Raw genomic sequence first — 6000 nt, 5'->3', positions numbered from 1 at the left:
TGAGCAAACATCCCCACCACCATATTGATCCCAGCCCTGTGGAGGCGCAACATGTCCGGCTTGGACATCTTCTACCTCCCCCAGACCCACTTGCAATGCCCCAGGGATCTGAAGCCTTCCGTCCTCCACTGTCACACAGTCAGCTGACCGACCCTCCTATTTCTGGACTCTCTCTCTCACCCCCTGACTGGCTGCTGCTCTCTCTATCTCTCCCACTCGCTCCTTAACTGGCTGCTGCTCTGTCTATCTCTCTCTCTCTCTGCCCTCACCCCTTTACTGGATGTTGCTCTCTCTCTCTCTCTCACCCCTTTACTGGCTGCTCTCTCTCCCTCTCTCTCTCTCTCTCCCACTCATCATTTAGTGTCTACTCTCTCACTCTCCCTCTCTCTCTCTTTCTTTCTCTCTCCCACTCGCCCCTTTCCTGGCTGCTGCTCTCCTCTCCCTCTTCCCCACTTGCCCCTTTACTGGCTGGTTCTCTCTCTCTCCCCCACTCATCCATTTCTGGCTGCTGCTCTTTCTCTCTCTGTCCTCTATCTCTCTCTCTCGCCCCTTTACTGGCTGCTGCTCTCCCTCTCTCTCTCTCTATCTCTACTTCTCTCTCTCTCTGTCTCTCGCCCCTTTACTGGCTGCTCTCTCTCTTTCTTTCTCTCTCTACTTCTCTCTCTCTCTCTCTGTCTCTCGCCCCTTTACTGGCTGCTGCTCTCTCTCTCTCTATCTCTACTTCTCTCTCTCTCTCTCTCTGTCTCTCGCCCCTTTACTGGCTGCTGCTCTCTCTCTCTCTCTCTCTCTACTTCTCTCTCTCTGTCTCTCGCCCCTTTACCGGCTACTGCTCTCCCTCTCTCTCTCTCTCTCTATCTCTCCCACTCACCCCTTTACTGCCTGCTGGTCTCTATCTCTCTCTATCTCCGTCTCTCTTCCTCGCTCCCACTCACCCTTGTACTGGCTGCTGCTGCTCTCTCTCTCTCTCTCTCTCTGTCTCTCTTCCATTTACCCCTTTACCGGCTGCTCCTTTCTCTCTTTCGCGCCCCTTTACTGTCTGATCCTCTCCCTGTCTCTCTCCTTCCCTCTCCCATTCACCCCTTTACTGGTTGCTCCCTCTCTCCCTCTCTCTCTCTCCCTCTCCCATTCACCCCTTTACTGACTGCTCCCTCTTTCTGTCTCTCTCTCTCCCACTCACCCTTTTACTGGCTGTTCTCTCACTCTCTCTCTCCGACTCACCCATTACTGGCTGCTGCTCTCTCTTACTCTGTCCTCTCTCTCCCTCTCTCAGTCTCTCGCCCTTTTACTAGCTGCTGCTCTCTCTCTCTCTCCCGCTTGCCCCTTACTGCCAGCGGCACTCTCACTCTCTCTCTCTCTCTGTCACTCTCTCTCTCTCCCACACGCCCCATTACTGCCAGCAGCTCCCTCTGTCTCTCTCACTCTCTCTATCCCACTCGCCCCTTTTCTGGCTGCTGCTCTCTCTCCCTTCTCTCTCTCTCTCTCCTCTACTCGCAGCTTTACTGTCTGCTCTCCCTCTCTCCCTCTCTCTCTCGCTCTCTGTCCCTGTCTCTCACTCATTCCTTTACTGGCTGCTGCTCCTACTCTCTCTCTGTCTCTGTCTCTCACCACTTTACTGGCTGTTTTCTCTCTCTCTCTGCCACTCCCCTCTTTACAGGCTTTCGCTCTCTCTCTCTCTCTCCCACTCACCCATTTATTGGCTGTTGCTCTCTCTCTCTCTGTCTGGCTTTCGCCTCTTTACTGGCTGCTGCTCTCTCTTCCTCTCCCTCTCGGCCCTTTACTGGCTGCTGATCTCTCTCTCGTGTCTTTACTGGCTGCTCTCTGCCTCTCTCTCTCTCTCTCTCTCACTATCACTCGCCCCTTTACTGGCTGTTCTCTACCCCTCCCCTCTCTCTCCCCCCCCACCTCTCTCTCTCTCCCCCCCCCTCTCTCTCTCTTCCCCCCCTCTCTCTCTCCCCCCCCTCTCTCCCCCCCCTCTCTCTCTCTCCCCCTCTCTCTCTCCCCCTCTCTCTCTCTTCCCCCCCTCTCTCTCTTCCCCCTCTCTCTCTCCCCCCCTCTCTCTCTCTCCCCCCTCTTTCTCTCTCCCCCCTCTCTCCCCCCCTCTCTCTCTCTCCCCCTCTCTCTCTCTCCACCCCCCCTCTCTCTCCCCCACTCTTTCTCTCTCCCCCCTCTCTCTCCCCCTCTCTCTCACTCCCCCTTCTCTCTCTCTCCCCCACTCTCTCTCTCTCTCTGTCTCCCTCTCCCTCTCTCTCTCTCTCTCTCTCACCCCTTTACTTACTGCTGCTTTCTCTCTCGATTCTCTCTCTCTCTATTCTCTCTCTCTCTCTCTCCCCCCACTCACCCCTTTTACTGGCTCCTCCTCTCTCTCTGTCATCCACTTGTCCCTTTACAGGCTTTCTCTCTCTCTCTCTCTCTCTATCTATCTCCCTCTCACCCCTTTACTGCCTGCTGCACTCTCTCCCTGTCTGTGTCTCTATCTCTCTCTCTCCCTCTCACTCTCACCCTTTACTGGCTGCTTTTCTCTGTGGTGCTCTCTCACTCTATCTCTGTCCCTCTCCCTCTGCCATTCATTCCTTTACTGTTTTCTGCTCTATCTATCCCTCTCGCCCCTGTACTGGCTGCTCTCTCTCTATCTCTCACTCTCTCCGTTCACCCTTTTACTTGGTTCTGCTCTCTCTCACTCCCTCTCTCTCCCACTCGCCCCTTACTGGCTGCTGCTCTCTCTCTCTCTGTCTCCCTCTCTATCTCTCTCACTCTCTTCCCCACTCACCCCTTTACTGGCTGCTCTCACTCGCTCTCCTTCTCTCTTGCCCCTTTACTGGCTGCTGCTCTCTCTCTGTCTCCCTCTCCCTCTCTCTCACTCTCTTCCCCACTCACCCCTTTACTGGCTGCTCTCACTCGCTCTCCTTCTCTCTTGCCCTTTACTGGCTGCTGCTCTCTCTCACTCTCTCTCTCTCCCTCTCTTCACCGCTCGCCCCATTACTGCCAGCTGCGCTCTCTCTCTCTCTCTCTCTCTTTCTCATCCCTTTACTGGTTGCTGCTCTCTCTCCCCCAATCAACCCTTTACAGACTGCTTTCTCTCTCTCCCCTTCTCTCTCCCTCTGTCTCTCGCCACTTTAGTGGCTGCTGTTCTCCGTGTCTCTCTCTGTCTCTCTCCCACTCACTCTTTTACTGGCTGCTGCTCTCTCTTCTCACTCTCTCTCTCCCATACTCGCCCCATTACTGGCTGTGGCACTCATTCTCTCTCTCTCTCTCTCTCTATCCCTCTGCCATTCACTCCTTCACTCCTTTACTTGTTTCTGCTCTCTCTATCCCTCTCGCCCCTTTACTGGTTGCTGTCTCTCTCTCTCTGTCTCTCTCTCTCTCTCTCTTCCACTCTTCCCTTTACTGGCTGCTGCTCTCTCTCTCTCTCTCTCTCTCGCATCTTTACTGGCTGCTCTCTCTCTCCCTCTCTCTCCCATTCACCACTTTACCAGCTGCTGCTCTCTCTTTCTCTCTCTCTTTCTCTCGCCCCTTTACTGGCAGCTGCTCTCTGCGGCGTTCTCTCACTCTCTCTCTCCCATTGAACACTTTACTGGCTGCACTCTCTCCCTCTCTCTCTCTCTCTTTCTCGCTCTCTCTCGACACTTTACTGGCTGCTGCTCTCTCGCTCCATGACTGGCTGCTACTCTCCCTCTTTCCTCTCTCACCCTCCCATTCACCCCTTTACTGCCAGCTGCGCTCTCTATCTCTCTCTCACCCGCCCCATTACTTGCTGCTCTCTCTCTCTCTCTCTCTTCTCTCTCTCTCTGTCTGTCTCTCGCCCCTTTACTGGCTGCTGCTCACTCTCTCTCTGTCTCCCTCTCCCTCTCTCTCTCACCCCTTTACTGGCTGCTACTCTCTCTCTCTCTGTCTCCCTCTGCCATTCATTCCTTTACTTGTTTCTGCTCTCTCTAACCATCTCATCCCTTTACTGGCTGCTCTCTCTCTCTCTCTCTCTTCCACTCTTCCCTTTACTTGCTGCTGCTCTCTCTCTCTCCCTCACCCCTTTACTGGCTTCTGTTCTCTCTCCCTCTCTCGCCACTTTACTGGCTGCTCTCTCTCTTTCTCTCCCCCCTCTCTCTCTCTGGCCCATTTACTGGCTCCTGCGCTCTCTCTCTCTCTCTTTCTCTTGCCCATTTACTGGCTGCCGCTCTCACTCTATCTCTCGCCCCTTTACTGGCAGCTGCTCTCTTTGGCGCTCTCTCACTCTCTCTCTCTCTCCCATTGAACCCTTTACTGGCTGCACTCTCTCCCTCTCTCTCTCTCCTTTTCTCGCTCTCCCTCTCAACGCTTTACTGGCTGCTGCTCTCTCGCTCTTTCTCTCTCTCTCGCCCCATGACTAGCTGCTACTCTCCCTCTCTCTCTCTCCCATTCACCCCTTTACTTGTTGCTGCTCTCTCTCTCTCCCTCACCCCTTTACTGGCTTCTGTTTTCTCCCCCTCTCTTTCTCTCTCTCTCCCTGCCACTCAACCCTTTACTGGCTGCATCCCTCTCTCCCTCTCTCTCTCCCATTCACCCCTTTACTTGTTGCTGCTCTCTCTCTCTCTCCGTCACCCCTTTATGGGCTTCTGTTCTCTTTCTCTCTCTCCCTCTCTCTCTCTCTGCCACTCAACCCTTTACTTGCTGCTGCTCTCTCTCTTTCTCTCTCCCTCTCTCTCTCTGGCCTATTTACTGGCTGCTGCGCTCTCTATATCTCTCTCTCTCTCTCTTCCATTCACCCCTTTACTGGCTGCTTCTCCCTCTGTCTCCCACTCACCCCTTTACTGGCCGCTGCGCTCTCTCGCTCTCTCTCGCCCATTTACTGGCTGCTACTCTCCCTCTCTCCCTCCCATTCACCCCTTTACTGCCAGCTGCGCTCTCTATCTCTCACTCGCCCCATTACTTACTGCTCTCTATCTCTCTCTCTCTCTCTGTCGGTCTCTCACCCCTTTACTGGCTGCTGCTCTCTCCCTCTCTCTCTCTCTCCCACTCACCCCTTTATTGGCTGCTCTCACTCGCTCTCTTTCTCTCTTGCCCCTTTACTGGCTGCTGCTCTCTCTCAATCACTCTCTCTCCCTCTCTTCCCTGCTCACCCCATTACTGCCAGCTGCGCTCTCTATCTCTCTCTCTCTTGCTCTGTCTCTCTTTCTCTCTTGCCCCTTTACTGGTTGCTGCTCTCTCCCCCAATCAACCCTTTACAGACTGCTTTCTCTCTCTCCCCTTCTGTCTCTCTCTATCTGTCTCTCGCCACTTTAGTGGCTGCTGTTCTCTGTGTCTCTCTCTGTCTCTCTCCCACTCGCTCTTTTACTGGCTGCTGCTCTCATTTCTCATTCTCTCTCTCTCACACTCGCTCCATTACTGGCTGTGGCACTCATGTTCTCTCTCTCTCTCCTCTTTACTGGCTTCGCTCTCAATCTCTCTTTCTCCCTCTCTCTCTCTCTGTTCCTCTCCCTCTCTCTCTCTCTCCCTCTGCCATTCATTCCTTTACTTGTTGCTGCTCTCTCTCTCTCTCCGTCACCCCTTTATGGGCTTCTGTTCTCTTTCTCTCTCTCCCTCTCTCTCTCTCTCTGCCACTCAACCCTTTACTTGCTGCTGCTCTCTCTCTTTCTCTCTCCCTCTCTCTCTCTCTGGCCTATTTACTGGCTGCTGCGCTCTCTATATCTCTCTCTCTCTCTTCCATTCACCCCTTTACTGGCTGCTGCGCTCTCTCTCTCTCTCTTGCCCATTTACTGGCTGCACTCTCGCTCTCTCTCTCGCCCTTTTACTGGCTGCTACTCTCCCTCTCTCCCTCCCATTCACCCCTTTACTGCCAGCTGCGCTCTCTATCTCTCACTCGCCCCATTACTTACTGCTCTCTATCTCTCTCTATCTCTCTCTCTCTCTCTCTCTCTGTCGGTCTCTCACCCCTTTACTGGCTGCTGCTCACTATCTCTCTGTCTCCCTCTCTCTCTCACACCTTTACTGGCTGCTGCGCTCTCTATATCTCTCTCTCTCTCTCCCTCT

The 6000-nt window shown here is 54.0% G+C and overlaps 1 protein-coding gene across 1 annotated transcript in view; it reads right to left on the bottom strand.

Annotated features, from left to right (window-relative positions):
* Window positions 1-2256, bottom strand: part of ikbkb (inhibitor of nuclear factor kappa B kinase subunit beta) — a 505718-nt gene extending 503462 nt beyond the window's left edge. The window contains exon 1 of the mRNA XM_078565689.1: window positions 2234-2256. The gene's annotated coding sequence lies outside the window, so the exon portion shown is untranslated. The remainder of the gene's footprint in view (window positions 1-2233) is intronic.
* Window positions 2257-6000: the final 3744 nt, after the last annotated feature.

This window comes from Cetorhinus maximus, chromosome 20 (genome assembly GCF_964194155.1).
Source record: "Cetorhinus maximus chromosome 20, sCetMax3.hap1.1, whole genome shotgun sequence".
NCBI classification, from domain to species: Eukaryota; Metazoa; Chordata; class Chondrichthyes; order Lamniformes; family Cetorhinidae; genus Cetorhinus; species Cetorhinus maximus.
The sequence above is the reverse complement of the archived record's forward strand: the minus strand, read 5'-3'. Positions and strand labels throughout refer to the sequence as shown.